The following is a 23,708-nucleotide window of genomic DNA, read 5'->3' as shown; positions in this document are numbered from 1 at the left end:
GTGCACTGATCTGAAATAGTAACAGACCAGATTTGAAAGACACATAAAATATTTATTTGTTTCCTATAATACAAGGGTTAGGAAGGCAAGAGCTTTTGGCTTTTTTTTGTATCATGGACTTTAAAGCTACTCAAAGTCAATGTACACCCATTAGTTTTAATGATTCAGTTGAGCTTGAAAGTCAATTATAATGTTCTTCTATTTCTTTGGATGTCATCCATTCATTCTTTGTATGTAATAGGAATCTATATATCTGTCCCTGTGAACTTCAGGTTCCAGACTACTTTAAATTAGCATGTGTTCAGACTCTTTTTAAAAACTTAGCCTTGATCCAGTTATATTCAATAAAAAGACCTGTCTTTAACAGATCTATTAAATATAAGTTTCAGAGAACGTGTCTGCTGTTCAGTGGTTAAGTGCACTAGGGGTAACAACATCATTCTGGTTTTTAAGTGTTTCAAATGAAATTTTAATGCTCCATAGATTCCTATCCTGATATTGGTAGACATTAGTGCAGGCTTTGATACAACTGATGATGGCATTATGATTAATAGGCTTAGTCAGTGGGTTGGTATTTTGGGGACTACTGTTAATTGGATTTTATCTTATTTATCTGTTTAGGAAATTCTCTGTTTATCTTGGAGATGAGGTATCCTCTCATGTTGCCCTTAATTGTGGAGTGCCTTAGGGATCCATTTGCCATTTTAATATCTTGTTTTAGTTTTAACCTGATATAAAACATGGTTGTACTTGTTTGTAAAATGTTAGCTTTTTATTCATTAATGACAGCATGTCTTGTAATCCACTTAATTTAAAAAAGATAAAAAGGAAGTCTTCGTAACTGACCCTGAATATCTCTTGAATTGCAGGTAGGCTTTGGTACTTTTAGTATCTAATTTTAAACCGTTTCCCCAAAATATAGACATTATTCCTTCTTTGAAATTTGTGATGCAAAAGGTTGTTCAATCCTGTTTTTCCTGTCTTATTCCATAAGATTAAATACGCATTGTCCTTTAAGCATATGGAGAAAATTATTTGTGTAACTGCAATTCTTTGTTTGCGTTCCTTGATCAAATAGCTCTCACTCATCTCCATTTAGTCCAGAAGGCAGCAGCTCATCTTCTTAGGAAAGACCAAATGCAGAGAGCACATTTACATGTACTCATTAGGCAGATGCTTTTATCCAAAGCGACTTCCAGTTGAGCTGAGCAGATGAAGTTTTATGGACCTTGCTCAAGGGCCTAACTGTAGCAGCATGTTAGCTCCAGGATTTGAACTCACAACCTTCTGATTAGTAGCCTGAAGTCTTAGCCATTGAGTCATCACCACCTCTCTCCAATCCATGCCTCGCTCCACTGCTTACAGGTGAATTTTAGGATTAATTTTAAACTGCTGGTGATCATCTATCAGAAATTGCACAGAGAAGCTAATGAATATATTTCTGAACTGATGTCTCCCTGTAGCAATGTGATGTCTTTTAAGGTCTTCCAGGAACTATGCATCTGCTGTCCATGCTCTCATACTTGAATAGTCTGCCTTAGGTGATCAGATTCAGTGAGCATATTTAAGAAATTTATGCTCTTCCTTTTAATAGCTCCTGCTAGTAGTTTTGTGTAATGTTTTTTTTTTTATTATTATTATTATTATTACCTTTTAGCATCCTGTTGTCATTTTATATGTACTTTTATTGTTTTATGTCTTTTATTTTGTGGTTTATTATGTATTTTGAAGCACTTTGTAACTAAGGATTAGAAAAGTGGGATACAAATAAACATCAGTTACTTATTTTATAGAGTTTATTGGGACTATAAAAAACTAAGTATACAAATGTGGTTCTACTGTCCAACTTACATTTTGATCAAATTTAATCTATTAACAACAGCAGCTATTAATAAAGCAGCTTTACATAATGTAGATTCTGTGCAAACAATGCAAACAGTACACAGTATGTCGGTATGAGTCCTAGGGATGAACACTCCACTGGCCCCCACTCCACTGTCAACAAACCTGATTGCACCTGATTGTGTTAAGGGAGAGAGGGACACACCACTGCAAAAAACCAAGCCAGTTTTTCATAATGCTTTATGCCCAAACGGCCCCAGATCTGCATTTATACTGAAGAGAAGGTCTATTTAACAAAACACCTGACTAAACCAATGGGTTTTTAGCCTAGACATAAACATTGGGACTGTCTAAGTGAATGATAGGGGTTATATTTTTACAGACTTTCTGGCTCTAGTTAGCATTCTGTTGGCTACATTTAGGACTAACTGGAGCCTGTCTGTGTATCTATTGGAACATTCAGATCTCATAGCAGTGTATCCTTACCCTTACTAATGCCTGAGCTATTCTTTATACATCATGTAGCAATATTTCTGAGATTTCAGATATGTGCTAGAGTAATGTCCTTTGAGTTTCAAATGAGAGACTACAATTAAATAATTAATCCATGGTCTTTTATTGGTACACATGAATTAACTGAAAGGCCATACAGAAGTATTACATACAGTAAGCTGTTTGCAAGCCTAGTAGAAATATGTTGGTCATTTCAGAATTAAGCAGAAGGAAGTTACTCAGCATCCACCATCTAAGATCTTTTGTAAATTCTTTATCTTAATTAAGCTGGTATTTGTCATCTGGGTTGGCAAAAACATAGTGAGTGAGTTCTCAGTCATACTGAGTGATGACTTCTGTCTGTTTAATATAAACATGATTACACCTTTTTGTACTGGAACAACTATGTTCGAAAGGAAGTCTACAAATTCCAGTAGACATTCAGGACACAGCACTATTTGTCTGTAAATATTAATGAAAATTACTTTTTCATGATTACATCAGAGAAGTTATTTAAAAGAAAAATCAAACGGGTTAAATATCCATACTCCAAGGTAATGCCTAGAATTTCATTTCAGATCATTGGCCATTATATCAGGGTGATGTAAATAGCTTTATTTGGCAAGGCTTGCCTCATAAAGTGATTCCCTAATTAGTTATAGTTTCATTTACAGTAAGTGCTTTAGATGGAAGGGATCTAAAATGTAGCAGTCCCATATCATATCAGAGGTGCTGACAGTGCTTTGGGCATGATCTAATTATGTGTTAATTAGATTGCTATGAACACATTTTCTGGGATTTCCTGTGATTTTGTTTAGCTCAGTGAATCTACGTGACACATCAGTGTAGTTACCTTTTTATTTAGCCACAATAGCTCAAAGTTACATTGTCATGCTGCTCTGGGATGGAGTCACATTTGCAAGTTTTAGTACAGATGTGTAATATAGTCCTGCTGAAAATAAAAGTGAAAATGTCAATTTTTAGGTTTGCATTTGAAAAAGGGGGGCACATTTTTCTTTGTTTTCTCAGCTGTGTGTCAGAAAGCCGCTGTGGTAATACAATAATTTCTGATGTATTGATATTATACACTCCATAATCTCTCCCAATACAATAGAAATTGTTCTGCACATCATAGACACACTGCAAGCACTTACACTTTGTCTTTGGTTTATAGAAATTATATTAGATTGAATTCCAATTACTTGCTAAAAAAGCAAAACCTTGCTGACTGCGGGAATATTTTTAAACTTGTCCAGTAATTACAGGAAAACGATCATGAACTGTCCTGTCATGTCTGCTGCTCCACCCCTGAGCATGGGACAGTGTGATTCAGTGGGCCTCTATTAGTACTTCTTGCAGTTCCAATTTTGACCACTAGGCACAGAAATACCAATAAGGAGGCAGTGAGTGTGTGCAACATTGAGAAGGGCAAGCAAATGGAACTTTGGCTTATGTCTGTCAAATAGAAATTTTGATCTTTCTACTGTTGGTCACTCAAAAGAGCTCATTAGTATTTTTAACAGAATTGAAAATGTATGGGATTTTGAACAGGGACATTATGGAAACTTTTGTTGTATGGCACATTTGCCCATGGTAGATCGGACACCACTGATATGTAACAGTGAGGAAAACTATGGATTCACATAAACTTCATCACGTCACAAATGCCTACATTTCTACATGTCTTTGGCAGTTAAGAACAGAGCCTATGATTGTGTCTGCTGTACTGTAATGTTAGCATGCATACTGTTGAAGTATAATGTTTTCTGTTTGTGGTGGCAAACACTGTAATTTAATTTATCATCATGCAGGCCGTTAGCTATAAATGCACACGTGTCACAAAGAGATAGACAATAGGTTAAAAGAAAATGACATCCAGTGTCATAACCGCTGTGCATTCTGTCACATTTTGTCAGCTGTGGGTTTACCTTGGGGAAGATGGGAGATTCTAGTTTGCAACACTGTGTGAAATATTTTCCACTGTGATTTTAAAATTGGAAACATATGCTTAATATAGTGGTGTCAGATAAATGACTGGTGGTCACAGAACAATGTAGTTGCTTTCTATCAAGAACTATTATGAGTATAACTGCTAAATATATTAATACACACATATGCATAAAAGAGGTTTTACTACAGCGAGTTTCTATGTCACTGAGATATCATATTAGTATTTATATTCTTTTTTAGATTTTTCTCTATAAAATATGACTTTAGAAACATTATAAAAGAGGAATGTCTGCAAGTTTTCCTTTTTGTTTTGATTTTTGGCAACTTGTCATACAGTAATTATGTCAAGTGTTAAAGTTCAAGGTGCTACATGACAAGACATACAGTAACAAACAGTAAGTTTGAAAGAAGTACATTACTATGGCTGCACACAATAAACAAATTTTAAACAAGTGCTTTTCTTTTTTTATTCAATAACAGGAGATTGTTCTGTTTGTTTTTTGGGGAGTGTGAGTAAGAAAAAAGCAGATATTTACTAAATAGTAGATAAAATAGCCATCCCTATAGCGGTGTCATTTTAATGCATTGGACTACATACCACCAGTGGAGACAAAAACAAATGTTGTGGAATGTAAAAATATGCTAATTAGCTGTTATTGCTGACATTTTTGTCACATTGTTTTAGAATCTATAGGGAAACAGGATGCAGCATAGAAATTAGCTAGTACTTAAAACATTTAATGTCTTTATAGCAGCAAATAAAAGAAGGTTAATTTCAATAGTTCAAGTTACCTTGCTATTTGTGGCCCTTCTTTTATTGTATTATCATTAATGCCCACTTGTTAGTAATATAAAAAGATATGACATTTCAGAATGGCTTTTAGTTAAGGCCTCTTGTATTGACTTATTGTAAATCAAATATCAATGTGTAAGCTCCTGGCATTTGACTTGTTTTGTCTGAAGATGTCAATAAATAATTCTGATAAAATGCATCAACAAAAATCCAACGAGGAATTAAAAGCATTGTGAAGATGGCAAAGTCACCCAGCTACATCCAGTGGCATGTAATTAAATGAATAATGTAATTTCTTGTTAGACTGAAATTAGTCCATTAAAATTATTTATCCATTTTGACAAATAAATGATGTACTTAAAGTCTTGATTAAGAGATAGAGACAGGAACAGAAAAACCTACTATAGATAATGAGATGCCTGTTAAGCTAGTTTTGTATGAAATTTATCTCCATCCACCACCCCCAAGCTATATTTAGCATGCCCCTCTGGCATGTCATTCTGACTTATTCAAGGCTTCATCTCACTGCTCTCACTTGGCATTCTGCACCTGAGTCACCTACCTCCCATTGGCTAACCTGCTCATTTCCTTCACCCTCACTAGAGGACTGAGGAAGAAGGCGGGTACCAAGAGCTCATCTAATCTCACAGCTTGGTGACACAGAATTGTGCCATAATGCATATGCATCAACATACTAATACTGGTTAAGTGCCCCCTTTGCTCTAAGAACAGCTTCACTTTTCTTAGATTTCACACGGTGTTGAAAGCATTCATTTCAGATTTTGGTTCATGGTGAGATGATTCCATCATGTAATTGTTGTAGTTTTATCACCTGCACATTCATGCTGTGTCTCCCACACTACCACATCCCAACGGTGCTCTTTTGGATTCAGATCTAGAGGCCATTAAATTACATTGTCATCTTCATGGAACTAGTTTCAGATAATGTGACATGTCACAATATCATGCAGCAAGTAGCCATTATAAATGGAAATTCTGTCCATAAAGGGATGCACATGGTTAGCAACAAATCCCTGATTCAAACAATTCTCATTAGGTATTTCTACTCCTAATAAACCATCACGAGGATGTTAATGGCTTATAAAATTAAAGACTTCAAAGCACTTTTTAATTTGCACAGAATAAGGGAATACTAAATCTTGTAAAAGTAAATGTATTAATAAGCCCAATGTATGCCAAGAAAACATGCCCCATACTTTTGCCACCAGCAGCAGCCTGAACTGTTGGCACAAAATATGGCCTTGGACCATGGTCCATGGATTCAGCTGCTGACGCCAAATTCTGGCTTGACCATTCGAACATCGCAGCAGAAATTGAGATTCATCAGACCAGGCAACCTTTTCCAATTTTAAACTGTCCAGTTTCATTCCAGCTCTTGGCTGACAGAAGTGGAATCTAATATGATCTTTTGCTGTAGTAGCCAATGGACCTCAGGGTTTGATATGTTTTGTTTTCTGAAATGAGTGGTTATTTCAGTTACCACTGCCTTCTCCTGAGCTCGAACCAGTCTGGCCATTCACCCTCGACTTCTTTTATGAACAGACTATTCCTGCCACATAACTGATCACTGAATGGTCCTTTTTCTACACAAATCTTAGTAAAAGTAAAAGTAAAAGTAAGGCAACTGCTGTACGTGAAAATCCCAGTAGATCCAGAGTTTCTGAAATACTCAGACTAACCTGTCTGTCACCAGGGTATTCTGTGAAGTAGTAGCTTAGTGGTTGAGGTATTGGCTTGGGAGGTTGTGAATCCCAGGGCCACCAAGCTGCCACTGATGGGTCCCTGAGCATGGCCCTTAACCCTCAATTATTCAGTTATATAATGTAATATAAATGAGATAAATGTACGTCACTCTGGATAAGGACATCTCCAAATGCCGTAAATGTAAATGCACCAACAACCAAAGTCACTGAGATCACATTTAATTTCTATTTTTAAATGTATTATTATGCATTATATAAACGATAATTTTATTAATTATATTATACGTTTTTAAATGTATCTGAGGGATCCGTGAGGAGCAGTCAAAATGGATCCATGGCTGAAAAAGGTTGAGAAGCACTGGTCTACAAGATCGATGTTTTCTTATTTCATAACACAACTTAAGCCAAACTTGTTTACATGGTATTTCTTTTATTTGGCTTTGGGATATTTTATTCATAATTAATGTCCTGAGTTAATAATACATTTATGAAGATCAGAATGTGCATTATGCAGTGTTGGAAAGTAGCATTGCCACAAGTAGCAAAGTCAGCTGAATTAATTAAATTGCAAAAAGTGAAAATATTGTTTAAGCCCTGTAGTGTTAATATTACTGAAATGCTATGTTACTGAATTTTTAAGTCAATTCCACACATTAAAAATGACTTACTTCACACAAATACAGCTCATATATTTCTGGTGCACAACAAATAACTAAATAAATTAAATCAGTTTTAAGTATCTTTAGAGAACCCTCATTCCACATGCCTGAGAGCTGGTTCTTTTCACACTGAGGGTTTTTTTTTTTGGCTTATATTTTTGTGATCATATTGTTCACTTTTGTCCACTTTACTGCTTTTTCTGTAATTGTATTAATATAATATTGATTTTAAAAAATGTCCGATTCTTGTTAAAAGTGTAATATGTCAAAATCTAAAACACAGCAGTGAACCCAAAAACACAACAAATCTAAAACATAACCAAATAAAAAAAAAACACAGCAGCAAAATAATAAACACAACAATATTTCTGATTGGACACAGGGTATGGATCTTACAGTGAAGAGGAACTATGTGTTTTCAGTCTGCTGTTGGTTTAGCCTAGCAAAAACAGTTGAATAGTTTAAGTTGTTTTCTTCTTTTTCAGAAATCAGTGTTTCAGGACACGTAGATCATAGGGGCGTGGCATTTACACAATTTGGGGTAATTGTGCCGAAAACAGAGTGAGAAAGTCTGCAACTGCCTACACAATCAAAGCAATGACTATACAGACTAAACATTTTAAGCGTATGTAAGTATGTATGTATATTACATTTAATAGCTTTAAAGTCTAAAATTAAAAAAAAAAGAGATGCTAAAAAATATTTACCCAAATAAAAATGAATGAATTAATTAAGAAACTTTTGATTTTGCTTTTGTGTTTTTATGCTGATTTTTATGCAGATTGAAACATCGCTGTCCTTGAAAAATAAACATTGTCATCAGGAAATTTCTTCATGAGATAAACGCTGCACATTCACATGGTTGAAAAGACTTTTGATTCCTTTATCATTATGACAATACATACTTTGTATGGTCTTTTTATCTTCTCACCTGTCTTTATTGTATTATGTAATGAATGGGGTTCCTAGCAGCATACATCATCTTTAGGCCTCAGAGTTTTGACACTTTGTCAGAAGCCTAATTTAGATTAATGGTTTGGTAGGAAGTGTAGAGGTGATCCACTAGCTGAAGCTGACAGGCTGCCACTTAATGGTAAAGCTAGCAGGTGATGAACCACTGTAAGCCAACTGACAAAAACGGACTGGAGGATAAAGATCTTCACTTACTCTGCATGCCAAACAGTTTTGCCTGCAGGCTGTAGATGGTATTATGAGGGACAAAGATATATATATATATATAAAACACAATTTCCAGAAAAAAACATTAATGTGACGCAGTCATTCGTTCGACAAAGTATGTTCACAATTACACACCTAAATAAGGGCTGTGAAATCTCAGGTAGTGAACAAGGAGCATCAGCAACTCCTTTACTTGATGCTACAATTGTACAACATGAAGCCGTCCCAGCGATGACAGCACTTCGCTGCCATGGAGGATTACATTTTCAGACAGCTTGCGAAGTCTTAATCCGTGACTACAGTGAGTTGTAGCCTACGTCATTCCCGTCTTTAGCATGCCAGCAGAGAGAGGCTTCACACTGCAGAATCACAATAAAAAAGCCTTGCTTAGCCACCTTCAGCAGGAGAAGGTCACCAGGCTGATGCAAAGCAGCAGAGGAACACTGGACACATTCGATTTTACTTCGGCAGCACAGCACTTCTTTGAAGTGCTGAAAATAGTCATAAAAATTATTCTATATTTTTTTGACACATACACACTTATATACGGTATACAACATGTACTGAAATGAAAACTTGTCCACTCAAAAACACTCAAAACATTGAATGTAGGATGTGTGGGTGGAAATGCTTGCTGATAAGAGAGGTCAGCTGAAAATGACCAGATTGGTTTGAGCTGTGGTATAAAATATAATAACTCAAATAATTACTCTTTACAACCACGGTGAGCAGAAAAGCATCTTAGCATGCACAGAACAATGAATCTCGAAGTAGGTGGGCTGTAACAGCAGAAGTCCATGTTGGGTTCCACTCCTGTCAGCAGAGAACAAGAATCTGAGGCTTTCATGGGCAGAAGCTCACCAAAAATGTGGACTGATAAAGATTTGAAAATATGTCTCTGTCCATGATGGCCTCAGATTCTTGATGTATATTTTCTCATATGCATGAAATTGGTAAGAAATAGGTTAAATAAGCTCATATTTGTTTTATTGTTGCTGTTGGTATTTTCACTTGATATATATTTTGCAAAATATAGCCTACATATCAGCTTCCTTCAATACCTAATATATAATCAAATGTGAATGTAAAGTAAATAAAAAGTAATTGAAAGTATTCAAATGCTGAAAAAAAGGACAAATGTCCTTGTAGGTCTGGTTATAACCTTCATAGAGAATCATTAAATAACTGTCAGTGGTTCCAAGAATCAGTTATTTGGTCTGCCATTAACCGTGATTCATTTTATGATTCACATTTTTCCGTTACCATTTATGCCAGATCAGAAGGCTGACATAAGATACACACAACACACGATAAGGCTGATTGGTGAATATGTCAAGACAGTTTGTCAGTACAATCTGAGCAAGGCAGTCTTGATTTTGAGATCTGTTTCAATCAGTACATGGTGTTCTGTGCCTTTCTTTTTAATTGACTTTGCTGGAAGAGGAAAGTAGAATGCTGGTCATTTCTGTTGTGGTAAATGATCTATATGATATACACCGATCAGGCATAACATTATGAGCACTGACAGGTGAAGTGAATAACACTGATTATCTCCTCATCATGGCACCTGTTAGTGGGTGGGATATATTAGACAGCAAGTCAACATTTTGTCCTCAACGTTGATGTGTTAGAAGCAGGAAAAATGGACAAGAGTAAGGATTTGAGCGAGATTGATGAAGGGCCAAATTGTGATGGCTAGACGACTGGATCAGAGCATCTCCAAAACTGCAGCTCTTGTGGGGTGTTCCCGGTCTACAGTGGTCAGTATCTATCAAAAGTGGTCCAAGGAAGGAACAGTGATGAACCAGCGACAGGGTCATGGGCAGCCAAGGCTCATTGATGCGCGTTGGGAGCGAAGGCTGGCCCACGTGATCCGATCCAACAGAAGAGCTACTGTTGCTCAAATTGCTGAAGTTAATGCTGGTTCTAATAAAAAGGTGTCAGAATACACAGTGCATTGCAATATGTTGTATATGGGGCTGCACAGCCACAGACCAGTCAGGGTGCCCATGCTGACCCCTCTGGACCACTGAAAGCACCAACAATGGGCATGTGAGCATCAGAACTGGACCACGGAGCAATGGAAGAAGGTGGCCTGGTCTGATGAATCACGTTTTCTTTTAAATCACGAGGCTGACCGGGTGTGGGTGCGTGTGCACCAGGATGCACTATGGGAAGAAGGCAAGTCGGCGGCAGTGTCATGCTTTGGGCAATGTTCTGCTGGGAAATCTTGGGTGCTGCCAACCACGTGGATGTTACTTTGACACGTACAACCTACCTAAGCATTGTTGCAGACCATCTACACCCTTTCATGAAAACAGTATTCCCTGATGGCTGTGGCCTCTTTTAGCAGGATATGCACCATGCCACAAAGCAAAAATGGTTCAGGAATGGTTTGATGAGCACAACAACAAGTTTGAGGTATTGACTTGGCCTCCAAATTCCCCAGATCCCAATCCAATAGAGCATCTGTGAGATGTGCTGGATAAACAAATCTGATCCATGGGCCCCACCTTGCAACTTACATTACAACTTATCTTGGTGCCAGATACCACAGCACACCTTCAGGGATCTAGTGGAGTCCATGCTTCGAAGGTTCAGGGCTGTTTTGGCAGCAAAAAGGGGACCAACACAATATTAGGTAGGTGTTTATAATGTTATGCCTGATCAGTGTATATAGCCTAGTCATTTCCTACGTAAAATTTTTGTTTTACCTAAAAAAATTAGAGGTTAATTTTAAACCCAGAAAATATGTTTGAGAAGGCATGTTAAATGCAGCAAGTGATGTATCAGTTATAATTTCTTTACCTTTCCATTCCCAATTTGTTCACTTGCCCACAAAGAGCACTTTCTTTATTTTGTTTGTTTGTGGTCCAGTCTAACAGAGCCCCTCCTAGGCAGGTTTCTCACAATCAAATGAACTACCTTCTATCATTTGATGAAAGTGACCCTCCCTCTTTTATACAGCCAACTTTACTTTCTACTTCAATGTTCAAAAGTAGAAGAGAAGCAATAGATTTTGTGTAAAAACATTTGTACTCCATCATGCAGACAAGATCTGAATCCTGGTTGCCTAGTAACAATATGCAGCAAGGGGAAAAAATCCTGTTTTTCATTCAGTTATCTGTTTGCTACTTTGTGGATTGAATGCTTTTGTACATTTAAAGCATTCCTTTGCATTCTTGATAACTCACCACTTTCACTGGTGTTCAGTCAGTTGGAATGTTGTCGGTGTGTTAATTAAATTGTTATATAGATAAAAACGTGGTATCGTGCCATTATTAACAAGCCAATTAATTGTCATACTAATATTGATTCAAAACTCACTAATGAACACAACCAAAAAAAGGACAAGAATGGCATCAAGTGATCCTTGTCCCTCTCTTTCTTAATCACACAGCACTTTCATTCGAAAGATTGTAGCATGCCCAGGTTCATTTTATGAGAGTTATTAATCATTTAAACTGTCAAATTGAAAACAGATAAAAATCAGTGTAACTGAGATGTTGCAAAGAAATTCATACAGGGACTAGGAAAAAAAAGCTCAGGAGACAGCTAGAGACCCATCTCTCTCTGTTAATATGTTTTCAGTTGAGACTCCCAAAGGCTGCTTCTTTGCGTGCAGTGTCTTGTATGTGTTAGGCAAGGATGAAAGCATGAATGTGCAGTGTGTCTTAAAGAAAGGAACTGTGCCCATGGATGATTGACCTGAGTGGGTTTCAGATATACACTCATGTTTCAGAGTACAAAATATTCTGGCTTAAAATCAAACATCAGGAAATCCATAATGTTAACCATAAAAAAGTATAAGAAGAGGAGTGTTATTTATTTCAGGAAAAAAATACAGGTGGATGAGAAATGAATAAAACAACATGAGTCTTAGAAAATTGTTGCCACCATGAGCTGCCAGAACAGTTTAAAGTGATTAATTAGTGTAATCTAAAAATACGTGAGAAATCTAACCTTTAATTTATTCTAAAAACATAAGAGAATTTCTTATAAACACAATGTAGCTGATGTCTGTTGTCATTTATATCTTACTTTTTTAAGTTTACCTGAGTGTTTAGAAATCTGCATATACAAATATGAAGTAACAGGCAGAGCATGGAAGATTGGGTAGTGGCTATAAAAAAGTGAACATGAAAATGTGTTTGTTCACAGATAGGTCAACTGTTTAAAACAGCTAGAAGGGGTAGCATGTTGATGCAATGGGTAGCATGGTTCAGTACTGAGCTTGGGACATCTTTGTGCCTCCCGAAACATTATAATGCACCCAATAAATGAGTGAATTAGATTGTAAATTAATAGATTGACCATGCAGTATTCCATGAAGATCATGTTTGTAAAATCAGTTGTCCATCTGCCACAGAGAGAAGACATGGAGGGCATCCAAAAGACTAGCCATCTAGGTGAAGGACCATGGCTTACAGACAGGCTGCATGCCCAGCCCCTACTGTAAAAAAAAACCTCTCTAAATGCAGGGTCTCCTCCTCAGCTAAGAGGAGCTTTAACTATTGATTTTTTTGGGCCAGTCAGTTTCTGCGTAAGAGCACATTTAATACTAAAACCCATATTTGCCTTCCTTGTGGACATTACATAGTGGCAAACAAATCCAGGTTGTCTGTGCTGCTTTTACCTTCTGCTTTTATAAGGTTTAGTTTAAGGGGCTGTCATCTACAAACATGTTACTGGTTTGTCCTGTTCCTCATGTCAATGTGGCATATGTAATGTAGATGGTTATTAACACCCCCAGTAGCTGGGACTGAAATAGGCTGGAATAGAACACTACTTATATATGCAACTGTGGTTTTGTGAAACTTTGAGAAATGCCATGGTTCCCTGTCATTCAGAACCAGTACCAAGAACTTTGAGAGATGATTCCAGTGAAAAAGTATTGTATGAAAGTATTATTTATTGCAATTATTGCATCAGAAGTCACTTCAAGATCTTGCTAATGGTCTTGCATGTATATTTACATAAAAAAGGTATCTAGGTGATTCTAGTGGTTCAAGAGCCACAGGCACTGCAAACAATACAATTAATACAATATGAAAATAGCTACACGCAACTTGTAGTCAACTTCCAGATGAACTTTTAGTTCATTACTGCGGGAACTGATACTCAGCACCAAATGGACCCAAACTGTAAAGGAATGCTATTATTTTTTTCATTTTTTCAAGTTCTATTCATGTTGCTGTTTGTCTTTGTGGATAATCTTTATAGTAAGACGATCCAGTAACCAATACATTGTTGCACATCCATAATTCTATGACAACAGAAAATGATGCACATGTGCAGATGAAATTCATCTTATAACTTTGTCTTTATTCCAGATTAAATATCTACAAGAAAATGCATTTATTTCTAGCTCAATGCAGCAGGAACCTTGTTAATGATGCCGCATATATGACCCTCATACATGATAATAAAGCACTCTAAGAAAGCTGAACACCGAGTCAAAATGATTGGGTACTCATTAAAAGTAAAATACACTTGTTTATGCAACCTCTGCTTTCTACCTGTCAGATACCTGGACAGACATCCACCACCCTATTCATGCAACCATCAATCCAGATATGGTAAGATAAAGATAAGATAAAGCTGGCTCATTATAGATTGGTGAGTTGCAAAAGGCATTGTATCAAAACAGAATTAAACACTGCTCCTAGCCTGTATTGTGTAATATGTAATTTGGGACAATAACTTACATCACCAGATGAGGAAATCACTTCTCACTCAACAGTAAACATCTGAGAAGCTCTCAGTTATATAAGAATTTCTTCCTGGATCTCTGATGATCAATTTCAGAGTCATGTTTCCAACCCTGGCTGACTCTGTATTGATCTCAATCAGTCTCTAGCATAGCAACATGAAAATCCAGGAGAGCCCCTAAACAATCTCCACAAAGAAACTGTGCACAAAGAGTCATAAGGTTTTCTCCACAATCTTTTCCATGAAGTGTCCTCAACTAGGGATATGTCTGTATATTTGACAGGATTCCCACTGTAACCTGTCCACGTATATTCAGAAGACTTTCTACTTTCCCCAGACAAGCAGGCTCAGTGCCACCTAGGCTTTCAACATGATCTCTTCTGAACTGAGCACAAGACCGAGTGTCTGAGAATAAGACTGTCTGGCAATGATCTCTATTGATGATACAACCAATATGATAGAAGCTATGTCACTAATAAGAAAGACATAGGAGACACAATGTTGGCCTCACAGTTTAGCTATAATTAGTTTGTCGAGTAGATCCACTGTTGCTTAAAGGTATCATTATAAGAAAAAACACTGCTGCCTAATTGACAAAAATCACTCTCAGTGTACGCTTGCTACCCAGCTCCATTTTGTGACATTCTGTGAACTTTTAGCAAATGGATGACATGATGATTTAAAACATCTAAAACTCTAAAATAGTCTTGTAAACCTAATTATAATGTTTAATTTATGTTAGAAAAGATTCAAAAGTGTCAATTAAAATTGCATTCAGTGATAGGTTTGTAATCCTTCCAGTAATTAAAAGAAACTAATTTACAAATGTAAGCAATTAAGAATGAAAGCAACAGCATAGGAGTTAAATAACAACAGCATATAAATTAAAAAGGCTACCAGATTTCATGATTATTTTTAAGCCTAACTTTCAAGTGTTGCGATATGAAAATGTTTTTCTAACCAAAACTATTCAATCAAATGAACGACATTTCTGCAGTTGGACCTGTGCAGGTCATTCTGTTTGCTGTTAGTAAGAATAGTAAGAATGATTTTCCTAATTGTATTCAACGGCTCACAACTACCTGGAGACCTCTTTAGAGAGCATTGGAGTGTTTTGATGGACATGTATTACAAGACAAGTCAGCTGTGGGAATCATACCCTCATCTTGTTTGACCTACTTCCTTAAAATAAGTCCCTAGCCAACTTACATAATTAGCAAAGCAGTCTGGTCACACTTTTTTTTTTTCATCATGAAAATAATGGAGTCCGTGTTCTGCATTTTCCTTGGCAATGATGCATACAGTCCATTAAGACTGTGAGTTATGGACTGACTATGTTAGTTAGGTAGAATATGTTGAAATATAATTGCCACTGCTTTATGTTTTAATCATTATACTGTATTTTATACTCTTACCTTGACTTTAAAAAAAGTTATTTTGTTGCTTTGGTTTATTACTTACAATTTAGGTCACTCTTGTTTTAGCTTTAAAGAGATCGATTTTTATGTAGCATTTTCTTGCTTTTAATGCTGATGGTTAGATGCATGTAATTGGTCACTGTTCACCTTCCATTATCTGAAGGAATCAATATCCATTCCTGAACCCTCAGACAAATTTTACACCTTGAGGAATAAATTGCAGAACAACAGCTTTTGGCAAGTAGTACAAGTTTTGGTCTGTCCCCTGGGCTCTCACAACAGGGGAGCTCAGACTGGAACTGCAATAATTAGTACACAAATGTTTCACAAATGAAATGTGCTTCTTTTAGAAGTGTGAAAAAAGCTGTGGATTGGTGGGGGTGAGATGTTACATGAAAATCCCATTCTGAAATTGTAGCTTGAGCCTACTTGCCAAAAAAAACATTTTTTAAAACTTTCTTATTTGTTTACGATATTTGCAATATAAGTTGGCCATGTATGCTTTTTCAGGGCTTTTTCTAACAGCACTTACCTTTACTTAAAACATAAGGGAATATCACAGGCAGATTTTTAAATACGTGGACACATTGATAGGAACACTTGCATCCCCTTCACATTCACATAATTATCCAGTCAGTCAGTCCTTTCATTTGGTAGCAGTGTTGTACAGTGCATAAAATCATGCTGCTACAAGTCAAGAGCTTCAATTAATGTTCTTATCAAACATCCGAGGGTGCGGGGGGTGAGTGACTATCCTGACTATACTGACTATGTCATGGTCGTTACTACTAGACAGGCTGGTTTGAGTATTGAAGTAAAGAAGTCTTTACAGTTTGCATGGAATGTTGAAAAACATTAATAACATTACATAGCTGCTACATCCAAAAATGGAAAATGAAAAACAATAGAAAAAGCAGATAAAAAATAGAGTTCATCCTGCTGTATTTTAATGTGTTTTTAGTGCTTTTGACATTAAAGCCAACAGTGCTATACCAGTTACAGTTATCCATCATGCTAGCAAGCACAGCCAGCCTGTGCGGAATGAAATCACAAATTTTGAGCACTGTTTCCAGTCAACAACGACATTATCTTAAATCTAATGCTTGCCCCAACATTCAACAAAATTTTAACATTAGCCTACTTTGGCTAGAACAGAAACTGAGGAAGTGTACAGTCTCACCCTGTGAAGTGTTTACATGAAACTTCTGTCACATGGGCAGAGTGAAACACAGATGCAAGTGGAGTAGGCTTTAATAAACACAAGGCGAACAGTCCAACATGCAATGGTGAATTGAAATACAAAAAAACAGCAAGAGGTTAGACAATCAGCAAATGGACATAAACAGAGAACAGGAAAAGGTGTCAAAACCAAGAAAAAAGCAAGAGAAAACGGATTTGTTGCACCGAGGACATGACACACATGGGTTTAAATACAGAGACAAATCAAAGGCATAAACAATATGTAAGAATAATCAGGAGGGAACAACCAATAACGACACATGGGCGGAGACAAAATGTGAATCACAACAAACGTGGCAAAGTAAAATATACAGAAAACAAAGCATAACATAAATGGAACATATGCACACACCCAGTTGCTGGTTGAGCTCTCAGCACCGGGGCATGAGGCGAGGAATCTAGCCGTTACATAAGCAGTTGAAGACAATAAGGTTTGTTGTGCTTAATAACTGCTTACAGGCCTACCAGTTCAAATGTGTCCTATTGGTTATGACGTTAAATTGCAAGGGAGCATCTAAGCACTGAATGGACAAAGTACTGTTTCAAAAGAAACCAACAAATCACACTAATTGTTTTTAGTTTAAATCTGTTAATATAAACATTATTAGAGTCTGGTAAACTAACCTTTGGTTATTGTGACATTTAAAATAGTTTTGTTTAAGTGAGGATTTGAACAGGAGAAATATCCAGAATTGGCCACTGCATCATAGTATTTTTCTTAAATCATTTCATTCACACAGCAAAAGGCTTCAGTTTTTGAGTGATGAAAAGGAAAGCAGACCTACTCTAATTCCTGTGATTAATGATAACGTGTACAGACACAGCCATCATTTTAGGTGTTTTTATTACAGTTTAAAATGAACTTTTCTTTGAGAATGTTGTCCCATGCATTCCTCATTGCAATTTTGTTCTTCGACTTTCAGATCTCTACTCTAACATTGAGCTCCAGTGTTAGCACAAACTGAAATACATTTTATGTTATTATATAGTCTAATTACATTTTACAGCTGTCTGGGGGAAAAGACATGGCTGTTTCAGAGAAAGTAAATTATTTATTGAACTAGCCTGCTTTACACCACACAGGCAAGTTTACATGAATGCCAGGCAGCATCGCTGACTGCGACTTCTTAAAGTGAGAACTTCTTAAAGCAATGTTCACAGGGCTGCGATGCTTCGGGTGCTATTTGGGCCTCTAAGTGGGAGGGCCAAGCCTCCAAATGCATGGACCTAGGCCCCCCAGGACTCACCTCACCTAACTTCACCACTGCTATAGACTGTTGTGTGTGATTATCCCAGGACATTAGCGGCTTCTGAACTATTCAAACACCAACAGCCATGCCACATTCAAACTCACTGACCTGATGTTCAGTCTGAACATTATCTGAAGCTATTGACCTGTGATTAGATACTTGCATGAGTGAGCAGGTGTGAAGATGGCTGGTGACAGAACGACAAAGTGAAAAGAAGACCGTGAAAGTGTATTTCAAACATTTCAAGCAGTTTTTAAATTAATGAGGATTCCTTTTCATGGAATTTTAGTGAAGGTGATTCTGAAAATGGGCTTAATTATAAAAAAAATCAATGGATCTGAAATTAAAAAGGGTCTTGAGTACTGGGAACTGATCAGTGGAGCAAAATACACCCTGCATTGAATGTACACACCTCATTCAGACCTAGAGTCATCGAGGTCCATTTAGACGTAAATGTAGAAAATATTGAGTGGCTTGAGCTCTGACTTTAACACCTATGCATTTTTACTTGACGTCAGAGCCTGACCTCACTAATTCCTGTGTGGCTGAATAGGAGCAAATCCCACATAGCCACACTAGCAGAAAGACTAGAGTATAAAGCAAATCTGTGTTAATTTCTGTGGTTTGGGATCGAGCACAGTGAGGTGCCCATATACTTTTGGCAATGTAACATAGTTGGATGATGAAACTAAACGAGGAGAGTTTGAAGAATTTGAAGACAGAAGTTTGAAGGATGGGAAGAATGGTATTGAGTCTTAAAGAATGATCTATGATACAGGTAGAAATGCATAGAAGGATAAATAATAGAGCATGGTTGCTTGAGAGCATGTTGGACATTTGGGGGACAAAGTTAGGGAGGCCAGATTAAGATGGTTTGGACATGTTCAGAGGAGGGAGAGTGAGTGTATTGGTAGGAGAATGTTGGACATGGAGCTGTCAGGCAGGAGGCAAAGAGGAAGGCCAAAGAGGAGGTATATGGATGTAATAAATGAGGATAAGAAGCTAGTGGGTGCAAGTGTTGAGGATGCAGAAGATAGGGATAGGTGGAGAGAGATGATTTGCTGAGGCGAATCCTGAATGGGAAAAGCCGGAAGAAGAAGAAGATATTTGCTTGAGAACATGTAAAAGTCAGAGAAAATAAAGAGCAATGAAAAGCCAAAACTGAGACATTAAATGTATGGTTTGTGACTTGCTCACTGATAGCCTAAGGTATTCATTGGCTAAGTTGAAGGAAAATAATTGATTTGAAGCACAGGAAGGAAGGACGAAAGAATGACCCTAAAACAGGTGATGACTAAGTTTTCTGACTATGATGAATTAAATGATGAAACCTTGAAGATTTATTCATAGCTTCTTTACAGGGTCACTGGATAAGTAAGGATTCTATGCTTAATAAAATATGTTTGCATTATACCTCTTTCTGTTATAGAAACACCATTTTCTGGGGTTCGGTATAGAACCTTTAAAGGTTCCCCTAGAGGAACAACGGATCCTTGTAAGTGTCCAAAAGTGTAAACTTAATATAGTAAAAGTGATGTATATGCTGGTAGTACCTTGGAATTTGCCAAATGTGTGGGAGCAGTAATATATTGTGGGTAGGTTTTCCAAAAAGATCATGTGTAATTCAGTACTCAGTATTGAGTCCGTAGGACTGTAGAGTTGTTTGTAGTAGTCTGAACTGATTAAAGGACTGTGCACTGAAAGAGACAGAAAGAGTGTTAGGTGACATGACATTAAATTGTATATTTCTTTGGCAATATCTAGGCATACCTGCTTTGTAGCAACATTCCATTTCTAGCATTAAATCCCACATTGTTGTTTTTTTTTTTTTTTTTTTAGAAATAAAATCAGTCACTGTACTTCATCTGTTGCTATACATTTTTATCCACCCTTTACCTAGGACCACCACTGACTAGATATTCATGTTTTTAAACACTACCTACTTTAAAAAGCCTTGTATTTCTGCCCTAGTTCCAGTTTGTATTATTTGCACTCCAGCCCTTCATCTCTGGTCAGTTTCAGAGCAAAAGACAGCATTTAGCTGGGTATTTCTGGTTGGCAGACTATTCTCAACCCAGTAGTGACATTGAGGATGAAAAATAAGGTGTTACCATGGCAACATTGAATGAATGGAAGAATAGATGCAAGAAAGAAAGAAAGAAGGCTACTAACACAGGTAGACTTGGATGGAGTGATAAAAAAGAATGCAACACTGACAGACTACAAGACGTTTATCATGTTAAAACTTTACAGTGAAGGGTATTATCAGTTGGGAGAATGCTCAGTTTCTCAGAAACAATCATCTATTTCAGAGTGAAACATTATGAAACTTAAAAGGTAAAAAGTTAATTTTGTGGGGATCAACAAATTGCAGGAGACTTGGAGGCAAATCTGAAAAGTCGAGTAAGCAGGTCAAAGAAGATAATTGGTCTAAATGACAAGGAGCTTTTCTTCATTCGATGATGAGATCCTGCCTCACATTTCATGCCACCTGTAAGTCACAGAAAGACCAAAGACATTATTTGCGCTCCTATGACTGCTTTCTGAGTTGCTGGCTTCATTTACAGAGAAATTTTGTGCATATTCAGTTCAGTCATGCAAATACTTAAGTTGAATTTCTGGGTGCACCGTTCAGATTATGTAAATTACCTTGTGTCTGTTTATGCACTCGGTATTGGCAGATTTTTCTTGAGCAGAAATATCCAAGACAATGTCATCTAATGTAATGTATATAACAGCAAAGGCAATTTAAAAATGAAAAATAAATGAAAAGACTCAAATGGTGAAGATGTTGAAATAAACATCGAAATAACGTTGACACCCTAAAGAATAGCACTTGATCCAGCGCATTCTTCCACAACCTCACTTGAGTATGGCTGTTCCTCACCCAGGTTTAAGCCACCTACACAGCTGTTTCTGTTTCAGTGAATGACCGTGTTCCAACCTACATTGGAAATCAATGATCGTTAGCACCTGCGTGGTATAACTGGTTACTCATACACCTGATCTTACAAAATCTCTGACTTTGTGAGAGTCTACAAAGTGTGCAGGGGTAAGAATTGATGATGGTTTGAAGGGTTGTCAAAGCAAAGTTTAATTCGATTTAGATTTTTCTTTTGTTCGCTCACTTTGCATTTCTATTCAGCACAAAAGTCCAAAACTGAAAGAGCAGTTATACATTGTCTATAAACTTTTATACATTAAATATTTCTGTTAGATTAAAAAGCACATTCTCCCCCTTTTTTACACATTGATTGGCTGGTGTAAATATTATATGCATACTGGTATATTATACATGGATATGTACTGAGCATGTTGTGGAAAACAAGGGTGATACTCTTTATTCCATTCTGATTTCATAGTACATATGTTAGAGCTCAGAGATGCTTTCCCACCCTGTGCAAATGTAAAGTTTGGGTAAGTTAAAGTTTGAATAAGGCCCCAAAATGAATCACAAATATGATGTTAATTTGTTTGATATACTAGCTTTTCTCTGCTGTGACAAAGGCAGCTGTCAAACTAAAGAAAAACAAGGATTTTGTGATTTGTGGGCAGGAGAGCACCAGTGATCAATATGTGGGTTTAACACCACCTTTTCTTGGTTGACAATAGCAGCTCTAGATGTTGGAGATCGAGGATGCAATTAACCATGAAACATTCCCATGGGTACAAATTCTATTCTTTTTTTCACACTTCCCAAGATCACCTCTGTTTCCTTTGTTTCCTTTTATTCGTGGATGTACACAAACACACACACACACACACACACACACACAGGATTCCCATTGTCTTTGACATTTCAGAAGCAGAATGAAAAATGCTGATGTGCAGTTAGCCCTTTTTAAGTGCATGGAGCTTAGACCCACAGAGCTGGTGGCACAGGGGATTTTAGGAAATATTAGACAGGGTCTCTGACAATAATGTCTCTATGCTTACAATAGGTCATACAGGCTATTCATGAGCAGTTATGAAGGACCTAGGGATTCGACAGGCCTGAAAGCAACTCTGCCCTGCTCAGCAGCTGGTCTCTCAGTTTGCTCCCCATTTAAGCCCTGCATGATGCTTGGGAAAACTGAAAAGACTGCAGCCATTGTGCAAGCAGATAATATACCTCAGTCATCCTTAATGTCATGCTGGCCAACATGGCTCCATAGGAGAATCTTTTAAAAACACATCATCACTTCTTTTTATTTAGTAGAGGAGCGCATTTACAATAGTTTTTTAGTCAGTGAGTGCAGTACATTTGCACTGAAACTATACACTGAGTCTTGTATTAAAGTTTTTCCTACAAAGCAGCACATTTGTAACGCAATTTTAACGCTGTAGCCTTACATGTACATGGAGGGAAAAACATTTTTTTTTCCATCAGATATTCATTACACCATGTGATACAGCTTTGACTGTGATAGATCCCTGCATATCCATTATGCACATGTGCAGAAGTACATGCAGATTAATCATCCATTTAAACACCTATAAAGACATTGCCTTTTTTATCTTTAGTTGTTGATTTTTTTCTTTTTAATGTATTCTTATAGTAATTACAACTGTCCTATTTCTTTAAAGAAGGATAACATTTTTACGTGCTATACATGTGTGTAGTTGTGCTGCCACTCCTCACACCTTTTATCTCGCAAGCCACATGAACCCGCATAATCTCTAAAAGCTATACCAGCCAGTGTAGAGCAAGCACATTATTACATTTAGTGTACATTACAGAATGTCATTCATAAAAATTGCTACATAATGGGGGTCTTTCTTTAAGCTGCTATGTCTCCTTCTAACCTTTGGTGGCACCAATAACCCTTTGAGCAAGCACACAGTTTGAGACATGCTAATCAGTTCCATATATTACACATGCCATCACTTTGAGTAGCTAATAGCACACAATGTCTTAGCTTTGTGGTACTGCATGCCTGGGACATACACATTAAGAAACGATTAAATTTCAATACTTTCCTCTTATCATTTATAAGCCATTTCATGCTTCATTTACCCAGGCGTACACTACTCTAGCACATTAGAGCTGATTCCTGCAGGAGATAAAAATAAATAAATAAATAAAAATGGATAAATAAAAAACTCAGAAAGCTTTATTCTATATTTCATTTTTTTAAACCATCCTTTTTTCTACTGTTCTTTTTTTATTTTAAAGTGTGTGTGTGTGTGTGTGTGTGTGTGTGGGAGAGAGAGAGAGAGAGAGAGAGAGAATAATAAAGCTGTCACCTGAAGCTTTCTGGCTCAGTTTAAGTTTGCTCCCCACCTGTTGTCTATAATGACATACTTTCATGTGCGTACTGTCACCATCCACGTAAATATGAACACCTGTAGATATTTGAGGCAGTAAGGAATACCGTTGCCATGAAGGGGTGCACATGTTAAAATGTTTAGGTAGGTGGAATGCGTCAAAGTAACATTGACATGAATGTTAGGACCCAAGGTTTCCAGCA

General features: G+C 36.9%; 1 protein-coding gene across 3 annotated transcripts in view; it reads left to right on the top strand.

The window, feature by feature from the left end:
- adgrb3 (adhesion G protein-coupled receptor B3) overlaps nucleotides 1-23,708 on the top strand; it is a 151,278-nt gene that overhangs the window by 36,600 nt on the left and 90,970 nt on the right. The window lies entirely within an intron of this gene.

Source organism: Hemibagrus wyckioides, linkage group LG29 (genome assembly GCF_019097595.1).
Source record: "Hemibagrus wyckioides isolate EC202008001 linkage group LG29, SWU_Hwy_1.0, whole genome shotgun sequence".
NCBI lineage: Eukaryota > Metazoa > Chordata > Actinopteri > Siluriformes > Bagridae > Hemibagrus > Hemibagrus wyckioides.
This window is presented reverse-complemented; position numbering and strand designations above follow the sequence as displayed.